Below are 18,331 nucleotides of genomic sequence, written 5' to 3' on the forward strand. Positions count from 1 at the left end.
TTTACGTACTGCTTCGATGATGGCCGTAGCCTCCTTCTCGACAGGAGGATAATGGAGCTCGCTACCCTGCAAAGTTCTGGACAGAAATGCAACGGGTCGACCACGAAAGGAAGATTTTCATCAATGGAACGAAGCATGGCTTTTTCCAGTTGTCGCTTGAGGAGGTTGAAAGCTGAAATAGCCGTTGCCTCCAATGGAAATGACTTTGCGTGAAGCAGGGGCTGGATCTTGTCGGAGAAGTGGGGTATCCACTTCGCATAATAGGCGAACATGCTGGGTGCCCGACGAAGAGAGCGAGATTCGTAGGGGGAGGGAGCTCCTGAAGTGGACAAAGTCGTTCCGGATCCGGTTCGATAACACTGTTGCCCACCCAGTAGCCAAGGATGTTGACTGATGGTACTGATTTCACAGATTTGGACTCATTTAAGGTTAAGTTGCGACGATGGAGAACGTCAAAACATTTCTGGAGATTGGCATCATGCTCCTTCTGGTCATGACCAGCAATGGTGATATTATCTAGATATGGAAAAGTGTCCATTAAGTTCTCCTGTTTGACTAGGCTATCCATTGCCTGTTGAAAGACGGCCACCCCATTGGTGACCCCAAATGGATGGCGACAAAACTGATAAAGCCGACCATTGGCCTCAAAGGCCATATACTTTTTGTCAGAGTCCTTTAAAGGTACTTGATGATATGCGCTCTTTAAATCAAAAGTTGAAAATACCTTGTAGTTGGCAAGGTTATTGACCATATCATCGATGCGTGGTAGTGGGTAGGCATCCAAGTTGGTATACTGGTTAATAGTTTGCGAGTAATCGATGCAAAGACATTGTGTTGCTTCAGAGGATTTTTAACAACGACGACTTGAGCCTGCCAGGAAGATGAACATGGCTGAAAGATACCGTCCGCTAGAAGGCGAGAGATTTCTGCCTCGATAAAGGATTGATCATCTTGGCTGAAATGTCGTGATTTAGTGACTATGGGCTTACATCGGGGAGAAAGATTGGCAAACAAGGAGGGCTCGTCGAGCGAAGCCGCTGAAAGCGAACAAAACGGTACTTTGGAAATAGTAAGCTCCGGCTTTGACCCTCCAAACTCGAAAGCCATTTGACCCCTCGAGCCTGCTCCGCCATTCAATGAGATCATGGCTGATCATCCAAACTCAGTACCCTATCCCTGCCTTCTCCCCATATCCCTTGATCCCTTTAGCCTTAAGAAATATATCTAACTCCTTCTTGAATATATTTAATGAATTGGCCTCAACTGCCTTCTGTGGTAGAGAATTCCACAGGTTCACCACTCTCTGGGTGAAGAAATTCCTCCTCATCTCTGTCCTAAATGGCTTACCCCTTATCTTTAGACTGTGACCCCTGGTTCTGGACTCCCCCGCCATTGGGAATATCCTTCCTGCATCTAGTCTGTCTAGTCCTGTTAGAATTTTATAAGTTTCAATGAGATCCCCTCTCATTCTTCTAAACTCTAGTGAGTATAAGCCCATTCGACCCAATCATACGTCATTCCTGCCATCCCAGGTATCAGTCTGGTGAATCTTTGCTGCACTCCCTCCATGGCAAGAACATCCTTCCTCAGATAAGGCGACCAAAACTGCACACTATACTCAAGGTGTGGTCTCACCAAGGCCCTGTATAACTGCAGCAAGACATCCTTGTTCCTGTACTCGAATCCTCTCGCTACGAAGGCCAACATACCATTTGCCTTCTTAACCGCCTGCTGCACCTGCATGCTTACCTTCAGCGACTGGTGCACAAGGACACCCAGGTCTCACTGCACTTCCCCTTCTCCCAATCTATTGCCGTTCAGATAATAATCTGCCTTCCTGTTTTTGCCACCAAAGTGGATAACCTCGCATTTATCCACATTATACTGCATCTGCCATGCATCTGCCCAATCACCCAACCTGTCCAAATCATACTGGAGTTTCTCAGCATCCTCCTCACAGCACACACGCCCACCCAGCTTTGTGTCATCTGCAAACTTGGAGATATTACATCTAGTTCCCTCGTCTAGATCATCATTAATATATATTGTGAATAGCTGGGGTCCTAGCTGCGGTACCCCACTAGTCACTGCCTGCCACTCGGAAAAAGACCCGTTTATTCCAACTCTTTGCTTCCTGTCTGCCAACCAGTTCTCTATCCAAGTCAGTACCTTGCTCCCAATCCCTTGTGCTTTAACTTTACACGCTAATCTCTTATGTGGGACCTTATTGAAAGCCTTCTGAAAGTCCAAATACACCACATCCACTGGTTCTCCCTTATCTAGTCTACCAGTTACATCCTCAAAAAATTCCAGTAGATTAGTCAAGCACGATTTATCAGCCTTCAATCCCATCAATTTCCCTAACACCATTTCCCTACAAATACTGATTTCATTCAGTTCTTCCCTCTCATTAGACCCTATGTTCCCCGACATCTCTGGGAGGTTATGTGTCCTCCTTTGTGAAGACAGACCAACGTATGTATTTAATTGGTCAGCCATTTCTTTGTTCCCCATTATAAATTCCCCTGATTCTGACTGCAAGGGACCTACGCTCGACTTCACCAAGCTTTTTCTCTACACATATCTATAGAAGCTTTTACATTCAATTTTTATGTTCCCTGAAAGCTTACTCTCATACTCTATTTCCCCCCATTTAATTAATCCCTTTGTCCTCCTTTGCTGAATCCTAAACTGCTCCCAATCCTCAGGTTTGCTGCTTTTTCTGGCCAATTTATATGTCCTCTCCTTGGATCTTATGCTATCCCTAATTTCCCTTGTTAGCCACGGTTGAGTCACCTTTTTTGTTTTATTTTTATGCCAAGCAGGGATGAACAAATTCTGTAGTTCATCCATGCGATCTTTAAATGTTTGCCATTGCCTATCCACCATCAACCCTTTAAGTAACATTCCCCAATCCATCCTACCCAACTCGCGCCTCATACCATCGTAGTTTCCTTTATTGAAATTTAGGACCCTAGTCTCTGAGTCAAATACTTCACTCTCCCTCTTAATGAAGAATTCTATCATATTTTGATCGCTCCTCCCAAGGGGCCTCGCACAACAAGATTGCTAATTAATCCTCTCTCATTACATTATACCCAGTCTAAGATGGCCTGATCTCTAGTTGGTTCCTCGACATATTGGTCCAGGAAACCATCCCGTATACACTCCAGTAATTCCTCCTCCACAGTATGGTTACTAATTTGGTTAGCCCAATCTATAAGTAGGTTAAAGTCACCCATGATAACTGCTGTGCCCTTATTGCACGCGTCTCTAATTTCCCGTTTAATGCCTTACCCAACCTTAGCATTACTGTTTGGGGGTCTGTATACAACTCCCACTAACGTTTTCTGCCCCTTGGTATTTCTCAGCTCTACCCATACAGATTCCACATCATCAGAGCTAATATCCTTCCTTACTATTGTGTTAATCTCCTTTTTAACCAGCAATGCTACCCCACCTGCTTTTCCTTTTTGCCTATCTTTCCTGAATATTGAATACCCCTGGATGTAGAATTCCCAGCCTTGGTCACCCTGGAGCCATGTTTCCGTAGTCCCAATCATATCATATCCGTTTATATCTATTTGCGCAGCTAATTCATCCACCTTATTACGAATGCTCCTCGCATTAAGACACAAAGCCTTCAGGCTTGTTTTTTTAACACTCTTAGACCTTTTAGAATTATTATTTACTGTGGCCATGTTTGATTGAAACCCTTGATTTCTCTGACTGCCACTTTTGCTTTTCTCCTTCCTGTCTTTTGCTTCTATCCTTGTTTCCCTTTCCTCTGTCTCCCTGCACAGGTTCCCAACCCCATGCCATTTTAGTTTAAACCCTCACCAACAGCACCAGCAAACATTCCCCAAGGACATTGGTCCCGGTCCTGACCAGGTGCAAACCGTCCAGTTTGTACTGGTCCCAACTCCCCCAGAACCGGTTCCAATGTCCCAGGAATTTGAATCCCTCCCCCTTGCACCATTCCTCTAGCCATGTATTCATCTGAAATATCCTTCTATTTCTACTCTGACTAGCACGTGGCACTGGTAGCAATCGTGAGATTACTACCTTTTGAGGTCCTATTTTTTAATTTACCTCCTATCCCTATATTCAGCTTTTAGGACCTCATCCCGGTTTTTACCTATATTGTTGGTACCTATATGCACCACGACAACTGGCTGTTCACCCTCCCCCCCCAGATTGCCCTGCAGCTGCTCCGAGACATCCTTGATCCTTGCATCAGGGAGGCAACATACCATCCTGGAGTCTCGTTTGCGGCCGCAGAAACGCCTATCTATTCCCCTTACGATAGAATCCCCTATTACTATAGCTCTCCCACTCTTTTTCCTCCCATCCTGTGCAGCAGAGCCACCCATGGTGCCAGGAAGTTGGCTGCTGCTGCCTTCCCCCGATAAGCCATCCAAAGCAGTATATCTGTTTGAGAGGGGAATGGCCACAGGGGACCCCTGCACTACTTGCCTGCGCCTACTACTCTATCTGGCGGTCACCCATTCCCTTGCTGCCTGTGCAGCCTTTACCTGCGGTGTGACCAACTGATTAAACGTGATATCCACGGCGTCCTCAGCATCGCGAACGCTCCAGTATGTATCCATTCGCAGCTCCAGCGCCGCAAAGCGGTCTGCCAGTAGCTGCAGCTAGATACACTTCCTGCACACATGGTCGTCAGGGACACAGGAAGTGTCCCTGATTTCCCACATAGTACAGAAGGAGCATGCCACAGAGCCGAGCTGTCCTGCCATGACTTACCCTTTAATTAATTCATCTTAAATTAAATCAAATCAATACCATGTCAGGCTAGATTTTATGCTCAAGTCTCTGGAGTGGGGCTTGAACCCACAACCTTCTGACTCAGAGGTGAGAGTGCTATCACTGAGCTATGGCTGACACCTAAAGGTGTTACTGGAAGGTGTGTATCTGAATTTTAAAGCATTGAGCGCTATAACTTTAATACTTTACAAAGTGAAAAAACTGGGGGCTAATTTTCTATGGAGGATGGGCTGAATGGTGTTTCTTATCTGCATCTATGTATATGTTATGGATAAATGAATACATATGGTGCATTTTATATTTCAACAAGTTTTTACTGATTCTTAAGGTTGCATGGGGACAATTTTTTGTGTTATTCTTAACTTTTATTAATAATAGATTTGATTTTGCAGTGTAAAAGGTTGAGAAAGAATTCAGTTGTGAATCTGGAGTATTCTACTGTTGTTGACGCTGAATATTGCTCTTTAAATAAAGATTAATGCTGGCAAGCTAATACTAATGCTGAGAATGACCTTCCACTTTGAATCTGCTATTTAAAAATTGCTGACATTGTGACCATCTTTTGATGTGCTAAATAAAAATCCCAATTTCTCTTGCTGCTCAGGGATTAAGGGGAAAAATTCGATTGCTTTGCGCCTCCCGTTAGCGCCAAGCAACTAGCGCCCGGACAGGGTACTGAATTTGGATGATCAGCCATGATCTCATTAAATGGCGGAGCAGGCTCGAGGGGCCAAATGGCCTGCTCCTATCTTCTATGTTTCTATCTTCTATGTTTCTATGTTTCTCCCGCGAAATTCAGCGGGAGGTTTGCGGTGGTGTTGACCGTTAACGCCCCGCGGCACTGCGCTGCTGGCGATGACGTCATCGCCATGCGCGGCGTCCTGGCTGCGCTCTTCGGTAGCGCCCCCTGACTTACTGCCGGACGCTATGTCCGACGGGGTCAGGGGGGCCTAACTGCATCCGGGGCGGTGCTATTTAAAGGCCACCTGCCCCCTCTGCCATCCCCAGCCTCCTCTGAAGCGCCCCCCCCCCCCCACCCCACCCCCCCACGGAGTGCCGGCTGCGCTCCATGAGCCTGGCACTTCTCTTGAGTGCCGGGCTCTTTTGCCGGCACTCCGATCCCTGGTGGCCCAGCTGGGCCCTGGGGTTGCGCTGCGCAAGGCCCTTCCCCTTTAAAAAGGGGAGGAAGTCCTGCAGTACCCCGGCCCGACGTGCCGTAGCGCATGGCGTTGTGGCACGTAGCGCCGTGATATTCCCTCGCAGTGCCCCAAGAGGGAGGCGGGGCAGTAGCGCCCCACTTCCCTCTTGGGGCACTACTGATGAATTTCGGCCACGGAGTGCTAAGCGCCCCAACGAAGTTAGTGCCCCAAAGGGGGCGTGACTCAATTTTTCCCCCTAAATGTTTTTACAGATATATTCAAATATAATTATCATTGGCAAGATAGCATTTAAATATTACTTGACCCAGCTTCTTGGCTGAACTTTGAACCATCTTATGAAGCAGGAAGTACATTCACTGCTCTTCCATTTTAAACTGGATGACTAGTAGATGGAACTGGCTAAGGCATTAATGCAGAGTAAAAGCCCATTCCATTGGAATAAGTCATACAGTCACAGTCCAATACCAAGTCACAATTTAAGTTAAAATAATGAACATTCTAACACTTTTAGATTAAAATAAGACTTTTAATCAACTTTTCTATTCGTGCACAAAATACACCAAAGGTGAATTATAATCATAGCAATACCAACCCTATACTGTAAATGAGCAGTCACATGCAATCATTTAAAGAGCCTATAAAGCAAAAGTTATTGCTTTCCATCATCATGGGACTTGTAATCTTGCACTCAACCTCTAAGCAGGTGGCAATGAGAAAAATGTGAACAGTAAATCACTCACAATGCTTGGGTATTGTCTTGTAGGCTGTATACAAAATGTCTTACTGTAATTTTTTTCCCTTCTACACCGTTATAATCCTTAAACTGGAATCCATTACAGTTTACAGCAGTGCTGAGCTTTTTGTTCCTAGATAACATGCCCACAACTTAAAATGCTTTATCTGCATTATTTCCAAACTGTTGAGCAATTTATTAATGTTTTCTACCATATTTCAGAAATTATTTTTTCCATCGTTAATGATTATGTAATTATTATCCATTATCTAATTGATTTTGTAATTTGTTGCCTTTTACTGAAGATGTAAAGTGTGCACCGAATTCAGGATAAACTGAATGTAACAGAGTACACTGCATTATGGCATTGCAGGCTTTGTAAGCACTAACGACTGAGGTCTACACTAGTCTTCAAGAATATTTTAATATTCAGATAATAGTTACAGTATTTGGGGCCCTGCAAAAATTGTGTCCTTTGATGCAGAACTTTAAAAAGTCTGTATAGTATCTGTCAGCTACACTGACTAGTGAATGTTTTTGCTGTTTGAGATGATTCCACATTTTCGGTCACTAAGCTCTTGCGGGCAAAAATTGGGTCGCACCCCCTTTGGAGCGCTAACATTGCCGGGGTGCAATAAGTAGCGCCCCAAAAAAGTTAGCATCACCATGCCCGAAATTCAATGGTAGCACCCCAAGAAGGCGGCGGGGAGCTACTGGAAGCGCTCCCCCTCCCTCTTGGGGCGCCCCCAAGGAATATCGCCGGCACGTCACGCTGTGGTACTGCAGGCCTCCCTCCCCTTATTAAAGGGGAGGAGCCTAGCGCAGCGCGACCCGGGGCCCAGCTGGGCCACCAGGGATCGGGGTGCCGGCAAAAGAGCCTGGCACTCAAGAGGAGTGCTGGGCTGCCCTATCGTGGCCAACATCCCGCGGGGGGACGGCAGAGGGGGCAGGTGCTGGCAGGCAGCCAGCAAAAAAAATGACCGCCTGGCACCTCCCCTTTAAATATCGCCGCCCCGGCCGCATATATGCACCCCTGACCCTGTCGGACGTAGCGTCCGGCAGTACGTCAGGGGGTACGACCGAAGTTCGTGGCCGGGGCGCTACCAGCTACCACCACCGCTAACCTCCCGCTGAATTTCGCAGGAGGCGCTAGTGGCGCCACGCCTGGGCGCTATTTGCTTTGTGCCCCGTTAGCGCCCTCTTAGGAGGCGCAAAGCAACCGATTTTTGCCCCCTTGGTATAGTATGCATTTAAGTACTACTACAACAAAGCAGCCTGAATTTATATAGTGCCTTTAATGTAGAAAAAAAGCCCCAAGGTGCTTCACTGAGACATAGTGAGGAATTTTAACTCCCCCAGGATGGGCAGGAGAGGTGCGAGGGGTTTAAATTCTGAAAAATGTGAAACCCAACCCGCCGCGAATGCGTCTACTTCCGGTTTAACTGTTGGGCTGGGGAGTGGAGGGAGTAACCTGGTCTCCAGAGACGGATTACTGATTTAAATATGCTAATGAGGCTACATGCCTCAGATTTGAACAGATTTTTACATTTAGTGGCTGTGGCCATCATTTCCCAGGGCTCGGGAAACCTGGCAGCTGAGGGGAGGCGAGAAAGGCCGGATCCAGCAGGTAAGTGATTTTCCAGCACTGCTGGTGGGCCAGGAGGAGCAGGAGTGCTCCCCCCGGCCCTCCAAGCTAACCTGCTGTGGAAGACTCTCTCCAAGATCAGCTGACCCCGCCACAATCTCCAGGCTGACCCGCCATCTCCCTTTTGATGCGAAGCTGCCCTGAAACCCCCGCGCAATTTCACCTCGTTTCCGCTCCGCGGCTTCCAGTGCAGGCCTTCCCGCCCGCCAGCAGGAAAGAGGTGAGTGAGGTGTTATGGGGGGGAATTTCAGACAAGGGGACCACATGGCTGAAGGCATAGCTGCCAATCGTGGGGGGAAGAGAGGGGCTTGAGTCGGAGGAACAGAGAGTTCAGGAGGGGTCTTTATAGGGCTGGAGCAAGTTACAGAAATGGAGAGGGACGAGGCCATAAAAGGTTTTAAATACAAAGATGTGAATTTTACATTGGAGGCATTGGGGGACTGGGAAGCAATGTAAGTCAGCGAGGATGGGGGGATGGATGAGTGACGTTTGGGGCGGGAGTAGGACACAGGCAGCAGAGTTTTGGTTGAGCTGAAGTTTATGGAGGATGGTAGATGGGAGGACAGTCAGGAGAACATTGGAGTAGTCGAGACTAGAGGTGACGAGGGCACAGATGAGGGTTTCAGCAGTAGATGGGCTGAAGTAGGGGCAGAAGTGAATGATGTTAAGGAGGTTGAAGTAGTCAGTCTTTGTGATGGAGAGTATATGAAGTTGAAAGCTCAGCTCAGGGTCAATGCAGTATGTGCAGCTATTTTTAGTTGGGCATAATTTACTGTCAAAATAACAGTGAGGCTAATGGTGCTTGCTGTTATTTATGCGCAAATGCTACAGCAACTTCAGGCGACAGCAGATGCGCGGTTAAACACGGATATCCAAAAGTTGCTGTCCGAAATGTTCCACTCCGCCGTTAGCTTTCCGAAAACGGCATCTCGCTGTCTGCCTCACCATTGAAATGCATTGAACGGCATGAAGGTGCTGTACTTGCGCAGTAGATACAAACTAAACTCACCACAGAAAGTTAAGTCTTGTCCATTTCAGTCTAGGTAACCTTTCAACAACGTGATAAGTGTTAATTACTGCCAAACAACCTCCCTGGCACTGAAAATGAACTAGTACAAGTGTGGAGTCTCATTTCTTCAGGTTTTAATTGTAGTTGGAGATTTTAAAAATTGTTAAAAAAATTTACTTTTCCTTTCTGTCTCTTTTTTCTCTCTCTATCCAATCTTTCTTTCCCTATTTCTCTTTCTGTACCTGCTTTGGCATTGAATTCACCCATTCCAGTTTATACCACCTCCTCAGTCCTTACGCTGTTAATTTCATAATCCTTCAATTTGATTGGTTAAGGAGATGGACAGTGCTTGCCCTGTTCACTCAAGTCCAGCCCGATTCCCTTGCTGCGGTTATCAGCTCACAACTTTCCACGCAAAAAATTTAAAAACCTAAACGTGCACGGGAAAGTCTAACTAATGGCACGTGTTAGATTCACTCCTACAGCAAATGAGGGCCCAATTTGTTATTTTTGCAGAGAAAGGAAGAGTTCTTTTAATTTTTTTATGTAAGTAACTAAAAAACTCTTTCCAGGATCTTTAGTCAGTAAGGCATTCTCCCTCTGCTTCTCCCTTTGCCTCTTCCTCTGCCCCAGTCTCTCCTTCTCCCTTTGCCTCCATGAGATGTAATTGAAATGTATAAAATTATGAGGGACCTAGATAGAGTGGATAGGAAGGACCCATTTCCCTTAGCAGAGGGGTCAAGAACCAGGGGCATAGATTTAACGTAGTTGGTAGAAGGATTAGAGGGGGAAAAAATCACCCAGAGGGTGGTGGAGGTCTGGAACTCACTGCCCAAAAGGGTGGCAGAGGCAGAAACCCTCATCACATTTAAAAAGTACTTGAATGTGCACTTGAAGAGCCGTAACCTACAGGGATACGGACCAAGAGCTGGAAGGTGGGATTAGGCTGGGTAGCTCTTTTCCGACCGGCATGGACATGATGGACCGAATGGCCTCCTTCTGTGTCGTAATTTTTTTCGATGTTTCTATGTCACCACATGAAGATATGTATCTCAGTAGTACTTCTTTGCATACCACAAATATTTAACATTGCATTACCATTTTTGATCACAGTCAGAAGTACTGAAATACCTAACCATTTTTCTACCTACATCTGGGGTCTGAATGGGCAAGAAAGAGAGAGAAATAACTTTCACAACTTCAGAATTTAGAATTATTGTGGGTAATTTAAATGCTATAGGTTTTAAAATTCATGAGGTGAGTTATATTGGTTGTGTTAGTACTTTTTTACATAATAATTTGTTAATATTCTGAAATGTACTTTGTATATACCACATACTTCTTGTGTCTTTGTGTACCATAGAATAACCCAGTCATCACAAGGGGAAAATGTTGCTTTTAGATATTTTGATATCTAGACTTCCCTTTCCTGTAGCACATTTAATTCTTTCTACCCCATGCTGCTCCCTCAATTAATTTCTCTCATTTGTCTTTAGAAAGTGGTATTTCTGTTTTTCTGCTTAAAAAAATGAAGTTACACTAATGCAACCGGTTGCATTGAAGTAGTTTTACTGCCTAAAAGTAAGGACTCTATAAATAATGACATTCAGAATCTACTCAGCTGCTTGGCTTCATACTTTTTCTGTGAAAATGTCAGTTGAAGTCCCTAGCTATGCTGTAGGTTTTTAATTAGTGACTTGAATTGGCAGTGAATGCTCCCACAATGACTTAAAATTTGTCAGAGCCGTTACCAAACCTTCATGTCCTTGGCCAGCTGCATTTCATCCCCCTGGTACCTCATGGTTTTATTTTCCAACCATCTGCATTGCTGTACCTTTTTCTGCTAAAGCTCAACATCAGCAGCTAAAGTGGAGAAGAAGAAATATTTTGCAGAATGGGAAGGTGGAGTCTGACGCAGAGAAGGGAAGGTGCTGCAATTGGCTTCAGTCTTCCTGGGTGAAGGAATTGCTAAACCCAATTACTATCCAGGGACTGCTTTGGAGAGTGGATGTATGAGTGTCAGGTGAGGATAGGATAGGGCTTGGCCACGTTGCCCTCATGTTGAATAGGAAGCTGACTCTTGCTGTTTGGGACCGTACATGAAGAATGACCGAAGACAGCTGGTACTTGGGGATAATTATGGCAGTATGAATCAGCATCTTCAGGGTCAATGCAGTAAGTGCAGCAATTTTTATTTTTGGAGAGATGGTGATGAGAAACACTTCTTGGGATAAAGTTCCAGATGCTCTGTACAGAGTGCAGAACCTTGCTGGCAGTGCGAGTGGATCAGAAAATTGGGCTTCTGATTGTGTGCCGCTGTAGTCGTGTCTGATTTTCCATTGGTCGTTATTTCTGTCCAAACACAGACCACGCTGTAGACCTTGCCTAACCCCTGTTTTAATATTTAAATTGGGCAGATAAGGTCCCAAGGTGGATTTTTCAACTTCGGCTCTTCCCAAAGCAAGCTTCTTTGAAACTGGCCTCAACAATATTTTTGTGAACAGGAAGGGATTCCACTCTAAGTGTGCTGGTGATTATTGACCACTATAATTCAATTGCCTTTTCAAGGTAATCGGCCACTACTGTTGTATTCTGCAGTAGTCCATTGTGCTGCAACTATTTGAGGGCTGCTGTGGAATGATTGACTGACTTTTAGGGATCATAGGGTTACCTTTTGCAACCCCTTTTCATGACATGATTACAGAATTGAATAGATGGCAGTGATACAATGAGGCCCATTTCACTACTAGAGTTACTGTTGAGCGTACCTTAGGCATGCTGAATCTTCTGCAATTTGTAGAACTCAGCAGGGGTACTGCTGTACAGTCCAACCAAAGTGAGAAAGGTCACCACCTCATGCTCTTTCCGAACAATCACCTAGTCAATTAAATCCAACAGTGACAGACTCCTACAATGGGGTCCTTAGGACTCAGTGGCACTGCATTTGAGAGAGAAATCTGCATTGTCCTTCTTCCCTCAGTACTTTGTGCCTGTCCTGGAGAGGGTCATAAAGATGCCAGTTGCTCCATGATACTTTGCATTTTTAAAAATCTCTCCTGCAGGTCTGTAGTGATATCAGAGGTGCATTGCTGAATATTCTGAGACTGCTGCTGCAGGTAGACTCAAAGGATGTTCTGAAAAGCTTTTGCTCCTGCATTATCTCCCTTTTGAAGGCAGATCCAGTAGGATACTAATCCCTTCTCCACGCTACTGGCAAACAGCAAAGGTTCGCAGACTGCCCAGTTGTTTCCTTTTCCTCTTCTGCCACTTGATTCTCTTCACCCGAGTTTTACTTCAGCCAGTGCCCTGAGCTTGTTGCAATGTGCGGTGACATGCTTGTACTGGTTCTGCAATCCCTCCCGTTGTGCCATCTTGGAAAAGAAAAAGAGTAAGATTTGTAATGCATCCCCCAGACATGGCTATGTTGTCAGCTGCTTGAGTTGGCCTGGCCCCTGCCCATCTTTGTTCTCTCCCAATAGTTATGGATGTCCTTAGCCTGTGAGCAGAGCACACTGATGAATGGGCTAGATTGTGTCCTATAAGTGTTCCTCCCCAGTGCAGAATTCTTCCATTAATTTGCATGCAGCTTTTCCTGCTATCAAAATAGATTATATGGTCATTTATCTTATTGTTGTTTCTGGGACCTTTCTGCATACAAATTGGCTGCTGCGTTTCCCTACATTGCATCAGCGACTACACTTGAAAAATAATGCATTGGCTGTGAAGTGATTTCTGGCTCCTCCAATTCTGGCCTCTTGTGCATCCACAATTTTAAATGCTCCACCATTGGCAGCTGTGCCTTCAGCTGCCTCGGCCCTAATTTCTGGAATTCCCTCCCTAAACACCTCTCTCCTACTTTAAGATGCTCCTTAAAACCTACCTCTTTGACCAAGCTTTTGGTCACCTAATATCTTCTGATGTGGCTCGGTGTCAAATTTTGTTTGAAAATGTTCCTGTGAAGCGCCTTGGGATGTTTTACTATGTTAAAGATGCTATATAAATGCAAGTTTTTGTTGCTTTTGGTGTTGAATACATAATTTGAGCTGTGATATGTCAATTTTGTTAATCAGGACTAAGTTATTTAAAATTGAGATGTTGCCGAACCGGGAGCCAATGTAGGTCAGCGAGCACAGGAGTGATGGTGATGGGTGAAGGGGACTTGGTGCGAGTTAGGATATGGACAGCAGAGTTTTGGATGAGCTCAAGCATATGGAGGGTGGAAGATAGGAGGCTGGCCGGGGGAGCATTTGAATAGTTAAGTCTAGAGGTAACAAAGGCATGGATGAGGGTTTCAGCAGCATATGAGCTAAGGCAGGGATGGAGACGGGCGATGTTACAGAGGTGGAATTAGGCGGTCTTAGTGATGGAGCAGATATATGGTCGGAAGCTCATCAGGCTCAAATACAACGCCAAGGTTCCGAACGGGACTCCAGAGGACAAAGTACTTCCAGTAACACTTTCCTATCACACTTTTTCCATCATGTTACTTCAATCATGATGAAAGCTAACCTAGTTATTATACATGCCCCTGATTGAGTCCTGCCAGCTCCATTTCCAATTTAGATGGCACTGAAGTGCTGTTTTCCACACACACTGCCTGTCAAGCACATTTCGTATGTTGTGCTTTGCTCACATTAATCATGAGCAAAAGTTTTGGTGCTACACTTCAATTTGAATGGCAGAAATTAAAATGTCTTTAAAAATTAACATATCTTACTGGCTGATAAATTCACCTATGAATTGTAATTTGGTCTTTGACAAATTTCTTGTAAAGAAGGTGAATTAATCAAATCATAGAATGAAAGAATGATACAGCAGAGAAGGAGGCAGTTCAGTCCATTGTGCCTGTCCTGGCTATTTGGTAGAGCTATCCAATTAATCCCATCCATGAGGCGTTGTGGGCCATCAGCAGCAGCAGAATTGTATTCCACCACAATCTGTAACCTCATGGGCCGGCATATCCCTCACTCTACCATTACCATCAAGCCAGGTGACCAACCTTGGTTCAATAAGGAATGTAGAAGAGCATGCCAGGAGCAGCACCAGGTGTACCTAAAAATGAGGTGCCAACCTGGGGAAGCTGCAACACAGGACTACGTGCATGCTAAAAAGTGGAAGCAGCATGCTATAGACAAGGCTAAGCGATCCCACAATCAACGGATCAGATCAAAGCTCTGCAGTCCTACCACTTTTTAAGCATGCATGTAGTCCTGTGTTGCAGCTTCCACTCAGTACTTCTGGCTGAAGATAGTTGCAAATGCTTCAGCCTTGTCTTTTGCACTCATGTGCTGAGCTCCACCATCATTGAGGATGAGGATATTCATGGAGCCTCCTCCTCCAGTTAGTTGTTTAATGGTCCACCACCATTCACGGCTAGATGTGGTAGGATTCCTCCCTCAGTCCCCACCATCACAGAAGCCAGTGTTCAGCCAATTTGATTCACTCCACGCGATATCAAGAAACGGCTGAGCACACTGGATACAGCAAAGGCTATGGGCCCCGGCTATCATGCTGAAGACTTGTGCTCCAGAACTAGCCGCGCCTCCAGTCAAGCTGTTCCAGTACAGCTAAAACACTGGCATCTATCCGACAATGTGGAAAACTGCCCAGGTATGTCCTGTCCACAAAAAGCAGGACAAATCCAATCCAGCCAATTACCGCCCGATCAGTCTACTCTCAATCATCAGCAAAGTGATGGAAGGTGTCATCGACAGTGCTAGCAAGCGGCACTTACTAATAACCTGCTCACTGATGCCCAGTTTCGGTTCCGCCAGGACAACTCCGCACTAGACCTCATTACAGCCTTGGTCCAAACATGGACAAAGGAGCTGAATTCCAGAGGTGAGGTGAGAATGACTGCCCTTGACATCAAGGCAGCATTTGACCGAGTGTGGCATCAAGGAGCCCTAGTAAAATGGAAGTCAATAGGAATTGGGGGGAAAACTCTCCACTGGCTGGAGTCATACCTAGCACAAAGGAAGATGGTTGTGGTGGTTGGTCAATCATCACAGCCCCAGGACATCACTGCAGGAGTTCCTCAGGGCAGTGTCCTAGGTCCAACCATCTTCAGCTGCTTCATCTATGACCTTCCCTCCATCACAAGGTCAAAAGTGGGGATGTTCGCTGATGACTGCACAGTGTTCAGTGCCACGCGCAACTCCTCAGATAATGAAGCAGTCCATGCCCGCATGCAACAAGACCTGGACAACATTCAGGCTTGGGCTGATAAGTAGCAGGTAACATTCACGCCACACAAGTGCCAGGCAATGACTATCTCCAACAAGCGAGAGTCTAACCACTGCCCCTTGACATTCAACGGCATTACCATCGCCAAATCCCCCACCATCAACATCCTAGGAGTCACCATTGACCAGAAACTTAACTGGACCAGCCACATAAATACTATGGAAACATGAGCAGGTCAAAGGCTAGGTATTCTGTGGCGAGTGTCTCACCTCCTGACTCCCCAAAGCCTTTCCACCATCCACAAGGCACAAGTAAGGAGTGTGATGGAATACTCTCCATTTGCCTGGATGAGTGCAGCTCCAACAGCACTCAAGAAGCTTGACACCATCCAGGACAAAGCAGCCCGCTTGATTGACACCCCATCCACCACCTTAAACATTCACTACCTCCACCACCGGCGTACCGTGGCTGCAGTGTGTACCATCTACAAGATACACTGCAGCAACTCACCAAGGCTCCTGCGGCAGCACCTCCAAAACTCGTGACCTCTACCACCTAGAAGGACAAGGGCAGCAGGCGCATGGGATCACCACCACCTCCAAGTTCCCCGCCAAGTCACACACCATCCTGACTTGGAAGTATATCGCCGTTTCTTCATCGTCGCTGGGTCAAAATCCTGGAACTCCCTACCTAACAACACTGTGGATGTACCTTCACCGCACAGACTGCAGCGGTTCAAGAAGACGGCTCACCACCACCTTCTCAAGGGCAATTAGGGATGGGCAATAAATGCTGGCATTGCCCAGATCCCCTGAATGAATAAAAAAAAATTCCCCTGCTCATTCCCCATAGCCCTGTAATTTTATTCCCCTACAAGTATTTATCCAATTATCCTTAGAATGTAACTATCGAATCTGCTTCCACCACCCATTCAGGCAGTGCATTCTAGAGCACAACAACTCGCTGTGTAAAAAAATGTTGCCTTTGTTCTTTTGCCAATCAGCTTAAATCTGTCCTCTGGTTACATACCCTTCTGCCACTGGAAACAGTTTCTCCTTATTTACTTTATCAAAACTATTTGTGATTTTGAACACCTCTATCAAATCTCCACTTAACTTTCTCTGCTCCAAGGAAGACAGCCCCAGCTTCTCCATTCTCTCCACATAACTGAAGTCCCTCATCCCTGGTACATAGGAACAGGAGTAGGCCATTCAGCCCCTCAAGCCTGTTCCACCATTCAATGAGATGATGGCTGATCTGCGACCTAACTCCATATACCTGTCTTTGGCCCATATCCTTTAATACCTTTGGTTAACAAAAAGCTATCAATCTCAGATTTAAAATTAACAATTGATCTAGCATCAATTGCCGTTTGCAGAAGAGCGTTCCAAACTTCTACCAACCTTTGTGTAGAAGTGTTTCCTAATTTCACTCCTGAAAGGTCTGGTTCTAATTTTTAGACTATGCCCCCTAGTCCTAGAATCCTCAACCTGCAAAAATAGTTTTTCTCTATCAACCCTATCTGTTCCCCTTAATAGCTTGAAAACTTCAATCAGATCACCCCTTAACCTTATAATTCTAGGGATTACAACCCTAATTTGTGTAATCTCTCCTCGTAATTTAACTTGAAGTCCGGTACTATTCTAGTAAGTCTCTTCTGCACTCTCTCTTGCCAAGGCCTCCTAATGTGTGGTGCTCAGAATTGAACAATACTCCAGCTGAGGCCTAAACAGTATTTTATAAAGGTTTAGCTTAATATCCTTGCTTTTGTACTCTATTCCTCTATTAATAAAGCCAAGGATCCTATATTTTTTTTTTTTTTTTAAACAGCCTTCTCAACTTATCCTGCCACCTTCAAAGATTTGTGTACATACACCCCCAGGTCTCGCTGTTCCTGCACCCCCTTTAAAATGGTATCATTTAGTTCATATTGCCTCTCCTCATTCTCCCTACCAAAAAGTATCACTTCACACGTCTCTGCGTTAAATTTCATCAGCCATGTGTCTGCCCATTTTACCAGCCCTCCTAAAGTCTATTACTATCCTCTTCATTGTTTACTACATTTCTGAGTTTCGTGTCATCTGCAAACTTCAAAATTAGGCCCTGTATACCCAAGTCCAGACCATTAACATATATCAAACAGAGCAGTGGTCCTAATCCCAATCCCTGGGGAAACACCACTGTTTACCACTACTCTCTGCTTTCTGTCCCTTAGCCATTCTTGTGTCCCTGCTGCCATTGTTGCTTTAATCCCATTTCACTTTGACAGCTTCTTAGATTTGCCATTTTTGCACACTTAAATTACCCAACTACAGGCAGCTAAGATTTTTAACAATTAAAACAATTACAAATTACTACAAAAACTTACAACACAGAAACAGGCCATTCGGCCCAGCTATTCTGTGTTTTTGTAATCTTTGGCATGAACAATTGTCCTAATCCCATATCTCTTTATCTCCCTTTCATTCAACCACCTACCCTTAAATGTTGACACTGTCTCCGCTTCAATCACTAACTCTGATAGTGCGCCTCACAACCCGTGTAAGAAAAACCCAAACAAGCTATCCTGCTAGCTGACCTAAATCTATTACCTCTGCAGATAAGAATCTTGTCTTTACTCCCCAAGAAAACGCTCAGCTGCTGCAGCAGCTCCACTGACATCATATGTAAAGTTGCGAGATGTTCATACTGAGAGGGGCGGACCTCATTGGTGACGAAACGTGGTTTCCCTTGGCAACCGTCAGGGCCACGTTCCAATAGGCGGGTTTGTATTCGGTCTCTGGCGAGTCGCTGGGTGCTGCGGGCGGCGGCCG

General features: G+C 45.5%; 1 protein-coding gene and 1 long non-coding RNA gene across 2 annotated transcripts in view; one reads left to right on the forward strand and one right to left on the reverse strand.

The window, feature by feature from the left end:
* The window catches only part of LOC147124314 (dual specificity protein phosphatase CDC14A-like), a 122,197-nt gene that overhangs the window by 46,054 nt on the left and 57,812 nt on the right, over positions 1–18,331 (forward strand). The gene's annotated exons all lie outside the window — the stretch shown is intronic.
* Positions 11,433–18,243, reverse strand: LOC147124315 (uncharacterized). The gene is made up of 2 exons (XR_015078003.1): positions 18,110–18,243; positions 11,433–12,703 (listed from the first exon to the last, which is right to left on the reverse strand). It is a non-coding gene; the product is annotated as an uncharacterized LOC147124315 (long non-coding RNA).

This window comes from Somniosus microcephalus, chromosome 1, assembly GCF_052327205.1.
Source record: "Somniosus microcephalus isolate GS21.2 chromosome 1, FLI_Smic_1.0, whole genome shotgun sequence".
Lineage (NCBI taxonomy): Eukaryota > Metazoa > Chordata > Chondrichthyes > Squaliformes > Somniosidae > Somniosus > Somniosus microcephalus.